This window comes from Mus caroli, unplaced genomic scaffold (assembly GCF_978045245.1).
Source record: "Mus caroli unplaced genomic scaffold, Mus_caroli_1 scaffold_13, whole genome shotgun sequence".
Classification (NCBI taxonomy): Eukaryota; Metazoa; Chordata; class Mammalia; order Rodentia; family Muridae; genus Mus; species Mus caroli.
In genome coordinates this window covers 61,088,553-61,108,575 of record NW_028227268.1, presented here as the reverse complement: position 1 = coordinate 61,108,575, position 20,023 = coordinate 61,088,553, and the positions used below count along the sequence as shown (strand labels likewise).

The 20,023-nt window shown below is 45.4% G+C and overlaps 1 protein-coding gene across 2 annotated transcripts in view; it reads left to right on the top strand.

The window, feature by feature from the left end:
* Specc1 (sperm antigen with calponin homology and coiled-coil domains 1) overlaps positions 1 to 20,023 on the top strand; it is a 263,508-nt gene that overhangs the window by 5,368 nt on the left and 238,117 nt on the right. The window contains exon 1 of one of the 2 annotated variants that reach the window (XM_085829940.1): positions 14,747 to 14,856. The exons of the other annotated variant lie outside the window; for it this stretch is intronic. The gene's annotated coding sequence lies outside the window, so the exon portion shown is untranslated. Of the gene's footprint in view, positions 1 to 14,746; positions 14,857 to 20,023 lie in introns of those variants that run through there. 2 annotated transcript variants of the gene reach the window in all.

The following is a 20,023-nucleotide window of genomic DNA, read 5'->3' as shown; positions in this document are numbered from 1 at the left end:
CACCCTAGGTAGGGCACCAATGATGGACCAAAACACGATTCCACCGGTGCTTTGAGGAACCAGTAGGTTTATTGGGCTAACTTATATCGAGGGGTTACTTACAGGAATTTAGGTAACCCCAAAGCAGCTGGACCACACTCAGCTCCACTCCATGGTGGATGGTAGCTTCATGGATGGTGTTCAATGGATCCCCACTTTCAACTTACCTTCCACTTCAAAATCACCGCATCTGGAGGAGGGCAGGAAAGAGTTAATAGATGGAGTCCGCAGTGAAGACCCGTGACCTTCCCTTCCTCCATCTAAACAGAATGTCACGATCTCCATCACTGTCACCATAGACCTGGCTATCCCAGTGCTGTTTTGCTCAGGTGTTGTCATGGCTACCAGGCTGTGTTATTCTCTGTTCTAATATGGCAGGGAGGTGAGCACATTGTGCATAGAGGAAACAGGCCTACTACGCATGTGTGTACATCTGTACAGTAAATAGCCATTCTACTATGGCTGATGTGGGTGCTTTGTAGTTTTAGAACATTGCAGACAGGGCTGCCGTAAATGTTCTAGCAGTTGCCTTTTATTGGATGAATACATGCATTTCTGTTGATCATGAGTGAATCCTAAGAGTAGAATTCTTTTGGTGTGAACAGACCCAGTGCTCACTCCCACTGTCTTTATCTCCCATCACACAAAAGCAAGGCCTCTCACGCCAGTTTCACTTCCTGCATAGTGCTGTCGGTGTTCAGCAGCGCTTGTGGCATGAACGTGCACTCAGAAACACAGATGAGCATGCGAGTGTCTTTTCCTGGTGTCAGGATTTACTAAATAATAAATTTGCACAGTATGGCATTTTCATTGGTAGTGATGTGCCAGACAGAGCTGGCTGAGCCAACCAGATTCTTGATTTCCATTCTTAAAAACAACAACAACAACAACAAACAAACAAACAAACAAAACCCCCTGTAACAGTTTATTTATTTGTGTGACTGTGTGTGGGAAGGTCAGAGGAGAACTTGTGGGCTGTCTCCTACCCTTTATGTCCTTAGGATCAAACTCAGGTGGTCAGGCTTAATGGTAGGTACTTTTACCCACTAGGCCATATTATTGCCAGCCTTCACTTTTAAAAAAATTACTGTTTGTATTTATTTTATGTGTATGGGTGTTTTGCCTGCATGTATGTCTGCATGCCATGTGCACACTTGGTACCCATGGAGGCCAGAGCAGGTGCTGGCTCCTCTGAAACCACAGTTACAGATAGTTGTAGTCACCATGGGGGAGCTGGAAGTGAACTTTAGTCAGTCTGCGCAGCCATCTCTCCAGCCCCTGTGCTGGAAGACAGAAGTTCAAGTAGACCACGTCAGCAGTATACACTGAGCTGAGCTGAAGCTCCGAGAGAGTGGGGAGTCCTCTGCCTTTGGACCCTTGACACACTACACTGAACGGTCAGATGATGGTGGGGCTGAGACAGGGGGATTGCTTGAGCCTGGGAATTCAAGGCCTGTATGTGCCACAAAGATTTTGTTTCCAAAATTTAAAACAACAGCAACAAAGACCCCAAACCAACAAAAATACCCAAACACATGCAGATACATAACCAGACAAAACAAAAATGGAGCTGCAGAAACCCACCAGCATGTGCTGGGGCTGTGGCTCAGTAGTAGTGTCTGGCCTGTGGGAAATATGGTAAATAAACCCCCAGCAACCTCCAACGTAAACTGTGGTGATTCTTAAGTGTTTGTAGCCTCATCTTTGAGATGTTTTTCTCCATCTGATGAGAAGCCATAGTTTATTAATGTTGCAAACAGTTCAGATTTCAAACCATGCTGAGACCCTCTGAAACACTATTCAAAGGGTCTTTGTTTCAGATGGTTATATTGTTAACAACAGCGTTCAGATGGTTATATTGTTAACAACAGCGTTTATACATCAGTACTGTTGCTTCTCAGGGCTCCTTTGCTCTCTCTCCATGCATTTGCTTGTGACTCAATGTTCTCTCTCTCTCTCTTACACATATACACACACACACAGAGTATTCATCAGCCTCTTCCTCTTCCTTCTGCTCATTTTCTTGTATGTTTGAAACAGCTTTCCCTTCAAGTTTGGATTTCTCAGCAGCTGCTTGCTTTCTCAACTGTGCTTGCTGATATAAATTATATTGGCTTCCCCTAACATTATATAGGTATCTAAGTCAGGACTCTTGTGGCCAACTGGTTCTATGACGACAAAGGAAATACTCTTAGATTTCCAGATAGTGATTCTGGTAACTCCTGTAAGCTGTGGAAGACCCAGTCTGGACATTGCCCTCCTTGCCTTCCTTTCATGCTGACTCCCTTTCCTTCATGGACTTTGGCTGCTGCCATCTGCACTCTTGTAGAATCTTGTTCTTCATGCCTTGGTACCTATCATCACTGTCAGATTCTATTCCAGACTCAAGATGTCTGTGTTCAAGCAAAAGCTTGCAGGAATTCAAGCATAGACCCAAGATGTCTGTGTTCACACAAGAGTATCTTGCCTTTGAGTTTGATGATTCTTTTTCCCTTGCCTGTTTTGTTCGCTGGGGCCTCCTCTCAAGACTGCCTAATTTTCATATGTGGTTGAATGGGCTTGTGCATGGAGCGTTTGGTGGACTGTGGGTGACTCAAGCTATGGGGGAAGGCTCTAATGCTCCTAGCCATCCCAGCTGCTGTTTCCTAGTGACTGGGTGGCTGGATTCTATCCTTGTCTCTCTACATATTTGGAACCTGGATGGTGCTATTGTTTTTCACTGCCTGCCAGCCTCATCCCAAGCTCATAGTGTGGTTTAGTGGTTTGCCCAGATTGTCTGGTTCTGAGGACTCTTGACATTGCCAGAATGCCTTAGGCATTTAAGTTGGCCACTGGCACTGTTTCCTGTTTTCTAGGTTTATTATTGATTGTTTTAAAAATAATACTTCTGTTATTCTAGGTAACGTGAAACCACTTGAAAGGCAGAAGGATATACTTAGGCCATCATCTTGGTCCAAAGCTTTTATCTTGAATTTATTTCTCTTGGGACCCAAGGCCACCTGCAGATTTGGTGATTCATTCACCATGGCTCACAGGACTTAGCCTGGCTGTACTTTAGTTCAGTAAGAGGTCACCAAGAAACATTAAAAGGGGGGAGGTGCACAGAGCCATATTTGGAGGAGCCAAGCCCAGTTTCCAGGAGTCTTCTCCCCATTGGTCATGTAAGGTGTGCTCAACTTCCCAGCAGGGAGCTGTGAACTGATGTCTACCTGGGAAGGTCACTTCACACTCAGCCTCAAGGGAGGCAGGTTTTAGGGATTGGTCATGTTGATTCCTGTCCATCAGATAACCCATCCCAGCCCAGAAGAAAGCTATGTATCCAGTATAGACCTGTGGCCACCAAAGCTTGCCATTGGCAAGGCAGAACTCACCTTTAATCACTGGGAGGCAGAGGCAGATGCATCTCTGAGTTTAAGGCCAGCCTGGTCTACACAGGAAGCTCCAGATCTGTAGAAACCTGACTCAAAATCCCTGGAAACAAAAACTCTTATGCTCTTACCAGATAGATGGTGAGAACTCTACTGCCCCAAGTGCCACTCATGAGTCAATTTTGCCTTTCATTTACTTTTAAATTTGCCACAGTGTAACAAATTTCCTTGTGGTGGTTTTTATATGTACCTTTATCAAGCCTCCCTTCACCCTCTCCTGGTTTAAACCCTGCAGTTTCCCTATCTCCCTTGACTGACTTTCTTGCCGTATTTGTTCCTTTGCCCTGGTCATCTCTTCTTCCCCCCTCTCCCAGACCCCTTTAGTAGTTCCTGGCATTCACCCACACTCCACTCATTCCCAATAAACATAGAAAAGTGAGAAGCTAGAATCCATATGTGAAAGAGGACACACACAGTGTCTGTCTTTCTGTACCTGACTCTCCTCACTTAATATGTTCTTGAGATTTCATTTCCTAGCTGTTGTGAATAGAGCAGTAAGGATAGGCAAGTGTCTGTGGTAGAGAGTCCTTAGGGCATATGCCCAGGAGGCATAGCTGGGGTGTGTGGTAGTTCTATGTGTAGTATTTAAAACAATTTTTATTTTATGTGTATGAGTGTTTTGTCTGCGTGTATGTTTGTGCACCATGTGCATGCTTGGTGTGCACAGAGACCAGAAGAGCTTTGGATTGCCTGGAAGTGGAATTACAAATGCTGCTGAAACACCATGTAGATGCTTCAAATTGAACCCTGGCCCTTTGGGAGAGCAACCAGTTTTCTTAACTGCTGAGCCTTTTCTCCAGTCATGTTTTTTTGTTTTGTTTTTAGTTTTTAGTGTTTTTGCGGAGAAGCCTCCAAATTTATTTCTGTAGTGGCTGCAGCAGGTAGCATTCCTGCTAGCAGTGAAGAAGGAAGGGCTCCTATATTCCTACACCCCCAGCATCATTTGCTGTCCTTCCTTTTCTTTTGATGGCAAGTTTGTCTTTTAAGGACCCTTTAAAGAGCAGCAGGCTCAGGCTTTACTATATTAACTTCTCTGCAAAAGTTCTCTCCTATTTTCTTCAAAGAAACATGGATACAGGATGCTTGGAAGTGACTTCTGGTAGATGACCAAGTGTTTTTCACCCCTAGAAGAGAGAAACATTTGTAACTATTTAGGTGTCAATGTTAGTACTTGCAAATATTAGTGCCTATGTTGGGGGTTATAAATCCCAACATGTTGGGGGATAAAACCATTGTCTCTCATGTGTGAGGTCCCATGTTTAATCCCCAGCACCAAGGAAAAGCAAAACAAGACACAAAATATGATTAAAGAATAATTTCTGGACTTGAAAAGAATTCCAGAGTGTGGCAGATGTTGTATAGAGCATGGGGGAGCAGGCATTTTAAGAAAATGATCTCACCCTTTCTTGGCTACTGTGTCTTCAGACCCAGCACAGAAGTCTACAGCTTCTGTCACATCTTTTCCATTGTTGGATTGTCCCCTAATCCCCTTCATGGTCTCTAATCACCCATATTTTGGCTCTGTCTCTGGTCATATGACATCTTTCCGCCCTTCTTCTCTGGTCAGGTGGCGTCTCCTCTCTTCCTTTCTGTGGTTGTATCTCTCTGTCTGAGTTTGATTGCTCAGCATATTGGGAATCCCTGAGGACTGAGCGGCAGGTCACAACTATTGGAGGGGTAGACTGATCCACCGAGGCTTTCCCTGTGGCCTTGCTGTATAGAGAAGGAACATCTAAAGCCAGTAGCATGTTTGGCAGAGCCAGCAATAGCCTGGGACCAGGGCCTTGGGAGCTTTCCCCTGAGGCTCCATATACAGAGAAAGAATATCCAAAATCGGGCACATGCTTGACAGAGCTGGAGCCAGGCAGGGCCTTGGGGGAGCAGTGGCTTCAGATCTGGAAAATCCAACTCTTTCCACCATATGGGGCTGTGGTTTTCAGTCCCGAGGCTGCTTTGTTCTCAGTCTATAATGTTCTTGAGATACCCTGTGGTCCTCTTGTGCAGCATTGTTTGATTAGCTTTCACTGAGTTGGTCTCATTATATGATAATTTCTTCTGACCTTGTCCCAACTCTGCCCTGGAAATAGTATGTAAGATGCTATACCTTAATAAGCTTGGTTGGCATAAGACATAGCAGGTTCAAAACCTCCGGGTCCCAAACTTAATTGTCTCTTAATCTTCCGATCTCTTGGTCCTCTCAGGACCCTATCACAACCTGCTGGCCTAGGTCACATATCTGGTTACACGCCCCGTGTCTCTTTTGGTCTACAGTTGATGCTTACTGATGTTAATTGGTAGAACAGCTAAAAGGAAGCCGGAAGCAGGCTCTCCCCTTTCTGTCCCTTGTTTACCACACACCTGATTTTTACTTTGTGCTGAGGATGGTGATTTAAAACCGTAAGCTGGCATTGCCGGTGAAGGTTGTCTGGGTTCTGTCTGCAGTAGGTGGTATAATTAAATGCTTGCCTTTGAGAGGCCTTTTGAGGTCATATAACTTAAGTATGGGCTTAGGTTGTCAAATCATAATTTTTAAAAATCAGTGAATATTAATTGTACAGAGCGGTGGTTTTCTCCTTCTTCCCTCCCTCCATTTCTTTCTTTAAAATTTTTATTTTTACTTTGTGGGCTTTGGTATTTTGCCTGCGTGTAGATCTGTGGTTGTGGGGTGTCAGATCCTCTGGAAATGGAGTTACAGACAGTTGTGAGCTGCCATGTGGATACTGGGAATTTGAACCCTGGTCCTCTGGAAGAGCAGCCAGTACTCTTAACCCCTGAGCCATCTCTGCAGCTGTCCTCTGTTTCTTTTTCGAGGCAGGGTCTTGATATGTTGTCTTAGCTGGCCTGGAACTTCCTATGGAGATCAGGCTGGCTTTGAACTCACAGAGATCCAGCTTGCCCCTTATGGTGGTTTGAATATGGTTGGCCCAGGGAGTAGCACTATTAGGAGGTGTGGCCTTGTTGGAGTAGATGTGTCACTGTGGCTTTAAGACCCTTATCTTAGCTGCCTGGAAGGCAGTTTTCTCCTGTTTGCCTTTGGAACGAGATGGAGAACTTGCAGCTCCTCCTGCACCATGCCTGCCTAGATGCTGCCACGCTCCAACCTGGACGATGATGGACTGAACCTCTGAACCTATAAGCCAGCCCCAGTTAAATGTTGTCTTGGTCATGGTGTCTGTTCACAGCAGTAAAACCCTAACTAAGACACTCCTGCCTCTGTTACTAAGTGCTGTTACTAAAGGTGTGTGCACCACCATACCCACCTCTGGTCTTGAAGTCACAGTGATCCTTTTATGTCTGCTGAGCGCCGGGCTACAGGTATGTAACATTACAACTGGCTAAAGTCATTTCCAAAAAGAATTTTTAAGTTACATTTATTTATTTATGTGCATGTGTGTGTGTGTGTGTGTTTGCTCATGCACATGTGTGCCTTGGCATATGTGTAGAGATAAGAGGACAGCTTGTAGCAGTTGGTTCTTATCGGACCATGTGGGTTCCGGAGATTGAACTCAGGTTTCAGGCTTGTTGGCAAATGTTCCCACCTGATGATTCATCATATATATATATATATACATACTATATATAATACATGATTTTTAAATCATATTCTCTTATCCTCTGTTATCCCTTCTTCACCCTTGTCCCTTTCTACCTCTCCAACAGTCTCCCTTCTACTTGGGTGTCCCCACCTGCCAACCCAATTTGAGAATAAACATGCAAAGAAAAAAGTGTCATTTTTTTGGTCTGTTTTTGAGACAGGGTTCTCTGTGTAGCCCTGTCTGTCTGGAAACTTGTTCTGTAGACCAGGCTGGCCTCGAACTCAGAGACCCACCTGCCTCTGCCTCCCAAGTGCTGGGATTAAAGCACTGCCTGGCTGGTGATCTCTAGTTTCATGTATTTCTTCCAAACAGCATGATTTCACATCCCCCCTTTTAAGTAACTGAATAATACTCCATTGTGCGTATATTCCACATTTGACGGATGAGCACTTAGGCTGGGTCTGTGATTTGGCTGTTGTGACGAGCGTTCCTGTGAGCTTGGGTGTGCAGATGTTCATACTGAATGTTCATTTTGATTCCGTCAGGAGTGGTCCAGAAGAGTCACGTCATCATTCCTGACGCGACACGCGAATTCCCAAAGCATTTGCTCTAACTTACATTCCCACAGTGTTGTGTAGGCCCCCTTCACCTCACATCTTTGCTGACCTTTGTTATCTTTTGTTTCTCTGATGAGGACCATCCCGACATGGGATGAGAGGCAGTCAAGAGGCGATCTCAGCATACTTACTTGTATTTCTCTCAGGGCTAAAGTTGATAAACATGGCCAGACTAGGTGGCTCAGCAGGTAGAGGCGCTTGCTGCCCAAGCCTGATGACTAAGTTTGATTCCCAGAACCTACAAAAAAAGAGGAAAGCAAAGTCCACAACGCTGTCCTCTGACATGGGCACTGTGCGCACACGTGCTCTCATCGTACGCACACAGTCTCTTACACTAATAGCGGCTAAGATACAAATGAGAAACGTTTTGGAAAATGCTGAACATTTGCACTGTACTTACTGCTTTGTGTTCTTACTCTCTTGACTTCGAACATGTCTGCTTAGCTAATTTGCTCATTTCCAGATCGGTTATTCATCCTTCTGGGTTTAAGTTTTTAAGTTTTCTATACTTAATATGTTGGAAACGTATATATTATATATGTTCTGGAAAGACAGCCTTTCCCCACTAGCTCTGGGAAACTGTATATCCATACCTAGAAGTCCAAAACTATGTCCCTTTCTCTCAGTTTGTATAAAAGTCATCTCAGAATGTATCAAAAGAATTGAAACTCTCTCTCTCTCTTTTTAAAAAAAATTCTAGACAGGGTCTCACTATGGAGTCCTGGCTGGCCTGGAACTTGCTGTGTAGACCAGGCTGATCTTGAATTCATAGAAATCCACTTGCCTCGGCCTCCAAAATGCTGGGATTAAAGGTGTGTAACACCACCCAGGCCTTCAGTGACTTTCTGAATAAGACTCTAACAGCCCAAGGATGACAAATGGAATTGCATGAAATTAAAAGGTTTATCCGGGTTTCTCGCACATAATTTAAACACTGGGAGTCAGAGGCAGGCATATCTTTGAAAGTGTAAGGCCAGTCTGGTCTACATAGCAAGTTCCAGGGCAGCCAGGGCTGCATAGGGAGATCCTGTCAATATAGAGAGATCCTCTTCCCTGCCCTCTGTCCCTAAATTCTGCATAGCAGAAGAATTAACGGAGTGAAGAGTCAGCCTACAGAATAGGGGGAAACCTTTGCCATCTGACCTTCGATGGGATTAATATCAACTTGACTTCCTGTCTCACTGTTCTGGGTGTTTAGTTACAGACGGTCCCCCTGGGATTTCAGACTGTAGACTTGGCACACAGAATAACTCCTGCTCACCATGGGAAACGGAATGAATCATGTTCTTGGTCTTAGCGGTTTTCCTTCTCTTGTTTTGCTGGTTTCTTCATTCATTGGTTCATATGCTGACTCATGTCATTTTATCCATCTGCCCTGTCCTTACTCCCACATCCAGCCAACCCTAATGTATTTCATGTGTACATTTTTGCTGCATATATACTTAAAAAGGTACCACTCTATGTGCATGGTTTTTATTTTAGCACACACATGTACACATTCATGCACACACACATACATGCACACACATACACATACCCACGATCTCACTATGTAGCTCATAGCTCAAGTTGGTCTGCAGCTCAATTATGTAACCCAGGCTTGCCTTGACTTTGTAATCCTCCTGCCTCAGCATTTCAAGGTCCAGGATTACAGGCATGCTCTACCACACCTTTAATTTTAAAGAACGCATCTGTAATTGTATAAGAGGTGTAATGTTAAAGACTTTACCTCAGTTCTTTTGGTGTTCTTTCTCCACCGTGCCTGCTGTCCCTCCCCCACCTCTCCTGTGGTTTTGGGGTTGGCAGGTCTCTGTGCTTGGTGCTCTCCTGTGGGCAGACATTCAATTTGTTGCCATTCCCAGGTCCCACAAAGGATGCCAAGTGAAGCTACATCATCCTCCTAGGGATTTGGGGGGGGGGGATTGCTCTGGGATTTAGACAGAAGAGCCGTATTGCCTTGTTATGACATAGACCTGCAGTTTACTCTTCTGCATCCATGGGTCCTGTAGTCAGAGGTTCAACCAATTGTGGGTGAAAAACCAAAACCAAAACAACGAAAAACCAAAGCCAGAAATCCAAAAATCCAAACCCTTAAGACATCCTATCTGTACTAAGAATGTATAGCTGTTTCTCCTTGGCTTCATTCCTGAAACACAACACGGGTTCACAGCCTTGCTCCGTACCAGGCTGGCCAGTAATCTGACACCGTTTTACATGAGGACTTTAGCACCTGTGAATCTCAGCATGTGTGTAGTGAGGCTGGCGAGGTGGGGTTCTCTGTGGATGCTGAGGGACGACTGTGTTCATGTAGTCAGGTCTGCCACTTAATTCTCCAGATGGCCTGCACCATGCTACCTGCCTCTGAAAACACACTAGGATCTTTCCTCCTCTTTTGTTGCTAAGGTTAAGGTTATATACAGTTTAGAAACCCTTACCCCAAATGCTTTTAATGTGGAAAAAGTTACATATATAGGGGCTTTCTTTTTTTATATATAATTTATTGTTTTAATTAGGTATTTTCTTCATTTACATTTCAAATGCTATCCCAAAAGTCCCCCAGACCCCCCCCCCCATAGGGGCTTTTTTGTTGGAAGGAACTAAGTCTTGAAATTCATGTATGTTTCATGAGAACCTCATATTCACCACCTGAAGATGGTTTTCTTTTTTTTTTTTTTTAAAGATTTATTTATTTTATTTTATGTATACGAGTACACTGTAGCCATACAGATGGTTGTGAGCCTTCATGTGGTTGTTGGGAATTGAATTTTTAGGACCTCCGCTTGCTCTGGTCAACCCCGCTCCCTCCAGGCAGCCCCTCTTTCTCCGGTCCAAAGATTTATTTATTATTATAATTAAGTACACTGTAGCTGTCTTCAGACTCACCAGAAGAGGGCGTCAGATCCCATTACGGGTGGTTGTGAGCCACCATGTGGTTGCTGGGATTTGAACTCAGGACCTTCAGTAAAGTAGTCAACGCTCTTAACTGCTGAGCCATCTCGTCAGCCCAAAGATGGTTTTCTAGAGTCTCAGTGTGTCTGTGTTTTGACTGTGCCTCAGAAGATCAGGCTTGGGCTGTTCCGTGAGTGGTGTCAGGCCAGCACTCACAAAAAGAGAGTTTGGATTTTAGAGTTTTGAACTAGGGATGTTTAAACCCTATAATAATACTCTGCTAATAAATACATTGTAAATGTCCACTACATGACTGGAGCTGAGATCAACATAAAGGATAAGACACAAATATCCTTAAGCTGAATGTCTGGGTCAGGGGACAGATGAGCGAGCAGTTACAAAGAGGATGAGAAGCTAGGACAGGATGAGCACAAGGCTAGAAAGGTAGGAGCTGGGACCACAGCATACCAGAGAGCATGTCCTGAGAGCCGGGGAGAAGCTTGGAGGGATAGGGCAAGGCTTTCACCTGCAGTGGCTGTATGTTGAGTTCCGGGTCTCTCGGGGTTCTGAGGTCCTGAGGGGAATTGAGTTAGATGCAAAGGGGACAGTAAACTGTCAAAAGTGAGACTGTAACAGGGACCTGACACACCATCCTGATGCTTATGCTTACGTTCTTGAGCCTGGTGACAACAACCCTTCTGCTGTTAAACTGTGTCACAGCATAAGGAAACACAAAAGCATCATGACTGATTTATGATGTAGCAGTAACCCGGGTAGGAAGAGCAGAAGCCCATAAAAGTAAGCCTCGGGGAAGTTTCCAGACAGTGTGTGCACCAGGATGCTGAATATCAAAGGGCAAGAAACCTGGACAACATAGGTTTCACTCCAGAAATGGCAAAATATTTGACATTAGGACATACATTAGTTTAATACAGTATTCTAATAAAAAGGGAGTTTCATAACCATCTCTGAAGGAGCTGGAAGGTGCTGGGTGGAACTTACTTGTCTCATGGCTGGCAACCTCGGTTTGTAGTGTTCCCTGTCTCCTCCCCCTCCTCCTCCTCCTCCCCTTCCTCCCCCTCCCCTCCTCCTCCTTTTCACTTTGCAAGGCTTTGCTTTGTTTGACAGCAGTTTTGGGTTGAGGGGGCACACAAGCCTGACCATTGTGTTCCATTTGACCACATGAGGCGACCCACGGCAGTGCTGGTGGGCCTGGGGGACCAGCCAGAACAGCTCAGTCTGAACCACTGGCTTCCAGTCTCTGTGTTCATTTCACCTTCGATGTCCCTCTCCATAGGCTTCCCGATGCCCTTCCCCCAGAGCTTAAGGCCGATGGCTCTCTCAGTTTTGCCCCAAACCTGGTTATTCAGAGTGGCCTGTCCCTTCATAGTCTGCAGTGACTTGAGGCTTTTCCTTCTGTGTCAGGCCTTTGCTCTGCCAGCCCCACTGGATCACTTTACCCACCTCCAGGGTCACCCTGGCGTGATGCAGCTCCTCTGTCTCCTGGTCTAGCTTGGCTGTGTTTTTAGTGATGGATGCTGCTTGTTCTGGCCAGCAGCCCATTTTTTGGATGTCTCTACATCTCCTCGTCGCTGAGCTGCTAAGGTGGCCTCCCTAGGACTTGGCCTGTGGCGCCTTGGAGCGGTGGTCCATTTGCAGGTCTGGCAGATGCCTGTTCCCTGTCTTCTGAGACGTTTGATTTCTCACTGTTTCCTTAGCTTTGTGGTCTCTGTCCGTGTTCATCAGTTCTCATCGCCTCTGCATGGGGCAGGTTATTCACCCCCTGGTCTAGCAGTGCTGTTCATGCATTTCGATAGAAATTTTTAGCTATCTCAGTACATGTTGGAACATGTTTCCTCCCTAATTTTTGCTTTGGAAAGTGGTGCGGGGGTAGTTCCAGCTGTAACTGTAGGATCCTGGTTTTTTCCTCTTCCTCCTCCTCCTCCTCTTTCTCTTCCTCCTCTTCTTCCTCCTCCTCCTCTTCCTCCTCCTCTTCCTCTTCCTCTTCTTCCTCCTCCTCCTCTTCTTCTTCCTCCTCCTCCTCACCTTCTTCTCCTCCCTCCCCCTCCCTCTTCTCCTCCCTTCCCCTTCCCTTCCTTCTTCCCCTCCTCCTCTTCCTCCTCCTCTTCTTCCTCCTCCTTCTTTCTGGGGTCTCACTATGCCCCCAGCTGACCTGGAATTTACTATTTAGGCCAGGGGGTCCTAGAACTCATAGAAATCCACCTGCCTCTGTAACTTGAGTGCTGGGATTAAAGTGTGGACTAACATACATGGTCCTTTCTCCTTTTAAATTCCATCCTTCTGCACATAGGGATGATAGAGGGATCCTGCTGTGGCAAATCTCTGGGCTGGCTTGCCATTCCTTCTCAGCCCTTCTCTAACCTTGCAATTAGTAACTGTACTTGCTAAATTCCCTCTACTGGACTGCTTCTCCAGAGCACAGCTTCTATGCAGCCTGATGTGCTCACAGTCTTATGAGGAAAACAGACATTGAAGTGACTGTAATTTGGGTCCATACAGTGATTGTCCTCCTTTGTGTGTGTGTGTGTGTGTGTGGTGTGGTGTGGTATGGTGTGTGTGTGTGTGTGTGTGTGGTGTGTGTGTGTGTATGGTATGTGTGTGTGTGTGGTGTGTATGGTGTGTGTGTGATGTGGTGTATGTGGTGTGGTGTGTGTGTGGTGTGTATGGTGTGTGTGTGTGGTGTGGTGTGTGTGTGTGGTGTGTGTGTGGTGTGTGTGTGTGTGTGTGTGGTGTGTGTGTGATGTGGTGTGTGTGTGATGTGGTGTTTGTGTGTGTGTGATGTGGTGTGTGTGTGTGTGTGTGTGATGTGGTGTGTGTGTGTGTGGTGTGTGTGTGTGGTGTGTGTGGTGTGTGTGTGATGTGGTGTGTGTGTGTGTATGTGTGTGTGGTGTGTGTGGTGTGTGTGTGTGGTGTGTATGGGGTGTGTGTGTGTGGTGTGTGGTGTGTGTGTGTGTGTGTGTGTGGTGTGTGTGTGTGGTGTGTGTGTGTGATGTGGTGTGTGTGTGTGTGTGTGTGGTGTGTGTGTGTATGTGTGTGTGTGTGGTGTGGTGTGTGTGTGTGATGTGGTGTGTGTGTGTGTGTGTGTGGTGTGGTGTGTACATAACACATGTATTATGGGTAAATACATGTGGAGAGTGGTTCTGATGCTTTAATCGGGCATCTGTGTTTACTGAAGCTGAAGATCCTTGCCCCTGATTGGTGTTTGATCTATCCATAAAGATGCCAGTAGCCAGTGACTGAGCACGGGGCAGGACATGGAGAGTTACACAAGTAGGATGCAGAGAGGACGGGGTCGGGGTGGGGGAATGGGAGAGGGGAGAAGAAGAGGTCACAGTAGCGGAAGAGGATATAAAGCCAGCCAACCATGTGAGTTTTGGGGTGAGTGGCCACTGGCCACTTCCTGGACTGGGCCTGATGTATAACAGGGAAAGGTTTAGGAGTGCCCAGTCATTGAGTTAGCCAAGACATTTTGAGAATAACTGGCGCACTCGCGCTCACGTGTGTGTGTGTGTGTGTGTGTGTTTTCTATTCATGAATCCAGGATAGCTCCTGGGCGGGTGCAAACATGCACTGGCCAGGAGCACAAAGCAGTGTAAGCAAAAACAACATGCAACAAATACACACACACACACACACACACACACACACACTCACTTGTACAGAGTCTAGACACTTGGTCATGTCAGCCTCAGGTATCATTCCTCAAGTGCTGTCTGCCTTGTTATATGTCCCCCCCGCCCCCCAACTGCTCTAGACAAGGTCTCTCACTGGCCTAAGGCTCTTTGATTAGACTGGGCTGGCTAGCCAGGAATCCCCAGGAATCCTCCTGTCTCTATCTCCCCAACACTAGAATTGCAAACAAGAACCATTATGCTTGACATTTAAACAGTGTGTTTTAGAGTTAAGTGTTGTATGTGTATGAGTGTTTTGCCTGCATGCATGTATACTATCATGTGCATGTCTGGTGCCTCAGAAGTCAGAAGGCAGCATCTGACCCTCCTGGGGCCAAAATTAGGAGAGATTGTGAGCCATCATATGGGTGCTAGGCCCTCTGCAAGAGCAGTTTGTTCTGTTAGCCACTCACTGAGTCTGGTGGGTTGGATATGGTTGGCCAGGGAGTGGCACTATTTGGAGGTGTGGCCTTGTTGGAGTAGGTGTGTCACTGTAGGTGTGGGCTTTAAAGCCCTCCTCCTAGCTGCCTGGAAGCCAGTCTTCTAGCAGCCTTTAGATGAAGATGTAGAACTCTCATCAGCTCCTCCTGCACCATGCCTGCCTGGACTCTGCCATGCCCCTGCCATGATGATAATGGACTGAACTTCTGAACCTGTAAGCCAGCCCCAATTAAATGTTGTCCCTATGAGTTGCCTTTGTCATGGTGTCACTTCACAGCAGTAAAACCCTAACTAAGACACCAAGCCATCTCTCCAGCCTGTACTTTTGCCTTTTTGTGTAGGTTTGTAAATCACACTCAGGTCTTCATTCTTACACAGGGAGCATTTGACGGACAGAGTTATCTCTACTCTCTCTCCCCCTCTTCTTCTGCCCTTTCCTCTCCTCTCCTCCTCTTTCCCCTCCCCCCTCTGTACCTCTCCTTTCTTTCTTCCTCCCCCCCATCTCTCCCTCTGTCCCTTTCCTCTCTACCCCTCCCCTCTTGAAAGTAGACTTTGCTTTGGGCACAGGAATTGGCTAGAATGTGTGAGTCCAAACGTGGACACAGACATGTACCGAGGGAAGATGATCTGACGAGGGAGAAGACGCTGTCTCACAGGAAAACTGGAGAAAAAAATGGTGGCCAGCTGTGTCCACTCAGGGACCCTGCCCTCTTTTGCTTTCATATTTTGTATGTTTATGTGTGTATACAAAAATGCAAGCCATGAAAAGGGACCTGGGAATTCCCTCATAGCACTGTGAAGAAGCCAGCTGGCAGACACCTTCATGTCAGGTTTCTAGCTTCCAGAGCTAAGAGAAAAGGCCTCTTCATTGCTCCAGCCCCGCAGGTTTTGGTACCTTGCTATCGCTGCCCAGCAAATGGATACGTCCACCGTCCCTCTGTGCATCCCCAGACAGCTGCTCCTCCTTCCATCCTTGTAGATTTCCTTATACTGCACACTTCCTATAAATGGAATCACTTTTTCTCCTCTGACTGGCTTTTTTCACTTGGTTGAGTAATTTCAGGGTTCATCCGCACTGTAGCATGTAGCGGCGTGCCTTTGCTTCATACAGAGAGGTAATATTCTAGCATCTACCACTGAGCTGCAGCCCCAGCCCTCATGTGTGAATATACTGCATGCTATTAACCCATTATCAGTTGGCAGACATTAATAACACTGCTGCACATGCTCGTGTTCTTAGATGTCTGTGTAGTCTCCTGTTTCTGGGTCTCTACCTTGGGTGGAGTGGCTGGATCAGATGGGAACTCTGTATTCAGTCACTTGAAGGCCCGTGGGGCACATTTGCAACGTGGCTGGATCATTGTGCAGTCTGCTAGCAGTGAAGGATGGTTCTGTTGTTTTGCATATCCTCATGTCGTGACCTGACATTCCCAGCATCCTACGGGGGGGGGGGGTGCAGCACTGCGGCACCGGCAGGTGTGTTGTTTCCTCCTTTGTTTCCTTTTGAAGTGGGGGTCTCACTATAAATGCCAGGCTGGCCTCAAACTGATGGTCCTCTCACCAGCTGGATCGCTGGGATTATAGATGCACACTGCCACACCTGCCTCACTGTGGCTCTAATGTGTACTTCTGCATTTTTCTCATACTTTTATTGGACGTTTATATATCTTTGATAGAAAACGGTGTATTCCTGTGGGCTTTTGATGTTGTTGGGTTGTAGAACTTCTTTATACATTAAGGATTGTAAACCTTTGTGAGTTGCATAATTTGCAAATGATTTTCCATTACTAGTTGTCTTTTGATTCTCTGTCTGTCTGTCTGTCTGTCTGTCTCTCTCTGTTTCCTCTCTCTCCCTGCCTTCCCCCTCCCTTTCCGAGACAGGGCCTCAGTACGTACCGCTGCCTACTCTGGCCTGGAACTTCTATATAGACTAGATGGCTTTGAACTCATAGAGACTTGCCTCTGTCTATCAAGTGCTTGGTTTAAAAGCATACACCACTAGCTCCTACATGTAAGTATTTGGTCCATTTTGAACATGTATACATGATTGTTCTTGATAACCAATTCGATGAGATCAAGAGATGCCTAGATTAACAGCAGTTGAGGGTACAGGAATTTTCAGACACAGAAAGCCTTGAATCTGATCAGTGGTTTAACTCATTAATGAATACAAATTGGGGTGGAGTATTTGTTTATATTTAGTGATCTATCAAAATCAATCTCTTAAGATATATTCAGGGCCTTTTGATTGTTTAGAGACTAGTTCATGGTGACTTCACATGCCAGATGTCTGATATGAGAACCTTTTATGTGTATGAACATTTCTGTGTGTATGTGTTTATGTGTATGTGTGTGTATGTGTGTGTGTGTGTGTGTGTGTGTGTGTGCCTGTGTGTGCACATGTGTGGATGCCAGAAAATTACAATAGATGTTGTCTTCTTCAGGATCACGGTCTACTTCTATTCAGGCATGGTGTCTTGTTGAACCTCGGGCTCACTGATTTTGGCTAGGCTGCCCAGTGAATCCTGAGGATCCCCACCCCCCAATCCCTCCTTCCCCAGGGCTGGGATTGCTAGTGTGTAGCATCACTTCTGGCTCGGATCCCAAGATCAAGAAGCACGTCACCGTCTGAGTTGTCTTCCTAAGTCCTGATAGGACTTTTTTTTTTTTTTTTTTTTTTTTGGTTTTTCGAGACAGGGTTTCTCTGTATAGCCCTGGCTGTCCTGGAACTCACTTTGTAGACCAGGCTGGCCTCGAACTCAGAAATCCGCCTGCCTCTGCCTCCCGAGTGCTGGGATTAAAGGCGTGCGCCACCACGCCCGGCATCTGATAGGACTTTCTTAAATCACAGGTATGACGTGGCTGCAGGCATGGCCCCAGAAGCTCTCCTCTTCATGACCTGCTTCTAACTTCCTGATGGTCTTTCCCCGTAACCCCCAACTCCTAGGACCCCCCCCCCCCCCATTTTCCTCAGAACTTACTTCCCCACATTGCATGTGTGGAGTAAGGCAACAGAGAGCCTGGGATTAGCGGAGGTAGAACAGGACATTTACAACAGCCATATTTTTCTTCCAGGGTAGACTAGGTAAAATGGCCAATAAAAACAGAAGCTACGATTACTGCCTTGGTCATGAGCTTCAGTTCTTGGTAATGCCAGTGGCTTCTTTCTGAATTGTTCTTAAGGACAAAAGACTCTGGTTTCTGTCAAAGTGGGATACTATCCAATGGGGTCCACTCTTTCTCACTCTGGCCTTTCTGCTAGGTGTGAGGATTCACCTTCTCCCTGGGGGCCGATCTTATGTTGGCCAAGTGGTGACTGCTAGGTCAGCGCAGTGAGAAGCCCCAGTCTCAGCTGAAGAGAGATCTGGCCCAGCTCCCCTTGAGGGCCATCGTGACAGCTCCTTGGAGTAGTCACTGTGCCCTTTGACCTTCACTGGCCTGTCCTCTAAATTTTCAGTTCTACTAGGTATACTGGCTGAGAGGTAGACTTGGCCGTTACTCTAGACTCCAGTTCTGCCATTGGTTTCAGCTTGTTTCCAAGGCTAGACCTGCCCAGTCCCCAGATCACAGTCAGGAGCAGGGCTGAAAAGCAGGAACTACTGAAGAGAGGAGCTATCTTCTGTTCTATTGCCAGGTACTTCTGCTGCAGAATGGCCACACCCACTTAGAAACTGGCCAGATGTCACTGCAGGCTAAATGTTATAATAATTTTGTTTTGTTTTTGTCTTTAAAAATTGTATTTATTTTTATTTTATGTGCATGGGTGTTTTGCCTACACATAAATGTACTACATACATACAGTGCTCTAGGAGGCCAGAAGAGGGCATCAGATCTCCTGGAACTTAAGTTATAGATGATTATGAGCTACCATGTGGGTGCTGGAAACCCTGGTCCTTGTGTATTGTCTTATTGGTGTGTGTGTTGTGGTGGGGTAGGTAAACAAACCAGGGCTGTGTCCATGCCAAGTACATCCTCTATCACTGGGCTACACCCCTGGAGTCTGTCAAGCGCCTTTTCTGCATTAATTGAGGTGATGTCTGATACAGGTCAGTTACCATGTTTAACACATCTATATAGGAGATTATATTTATGGATCTTTAAATACTGACACAACTCTTTATTTCTAGAGTAAGACCAGTATGTTATTATTATGTATTGCTTGCATTTGCTGATAGTCTGTTATGGGATTCGTGGAGTTTTGTGTTTTATCTGTGAGGCCTACTTATGTTTCCATTTTTGTATGGTTCTTTGAATCACATTCTAGTAGCATGGGACACTAGCTGCATAACATGAATCACAGGTTCTGTTCTCTTCTGTTGTCTCAAGAATTTCCAGTAGACTGTGAATTCTCCTTCAAACATGGTAGAATTTCCTCAGTGAATCTTCAAGAGATTTCTTTAATAGGGAATTAAAATATTTTCAGGATATTAGTGTCCTAATAAAACTAATAAAACTCTTGTTTTCTGAAGATACATATATTTTTTTGTTTGTTAGGGAAGGAGCATAATTATCTAACGTATCATTTATAAAAATTTAAGGTTAAAAAAAAAATTTAAGGTTAATGTTTCTATTTTTGAGCTTTTAAATTACACTCTCAATGCCTTAATATAGTTATAGGACTTTTGAAATGACCTTTTCCCTGTTGGGTGAGGCGGTCATTTGTTTTTATCTGGAACTAGACTGTTCCGTCCAAGTCATCAAATTGAGACACAAATCAGTTGCTCTGCTCTCACATCTTTCTTACCGAGGTCTTAGAATGATTTTCTCTCTCGTAATGGTAACCCTTATCTCATTTCTCTTTTAGATGTTTTCCAGTTTTATTGATCATCAAAGAATTGGCACTTTATCTCCTTGATTTTCTGTTATTGAATTTCACTCACTTATTTTAGTATTTTCTTCTATTTGCTTTGAGTTTATTTTGCTCTTTCTTTCTAGATTCTCAAGGTGGGGCTGGGATTACTGTTAGAGACGCCCGTCTCTTGTCTCTTTAACGAGAGCACATCTGTGTGGAACAGTCTGTATTGCTTTGGCTGTGACCCACACATGCTGCAGGGGGATTCTGGAACTTTTCTTTGAAGTCTATTTTGCTAGTTATCAACTTAGCTACCATGCTTTCTTCATGAATACATGCAGATACAACTACATGCAGATACAACTAACCATTCTTTATTTTCTTTTTTTTTAAATATTTTTTTTATTACGTATTTTCCTCAATTACATTTCCAATGCTATCCCAAAAGTCCCCCATACCCTCCCTCCCACTTCCCTACCCACCCATTCCCATTTTTTGGCCCTGGCCTTCCCCTGTACTGGGGCATATAAAGTTTGCGTGTCCAATGGGCCTCTCTTTCCAGTGATGGCCGACTAGGCCATCTTTTGAT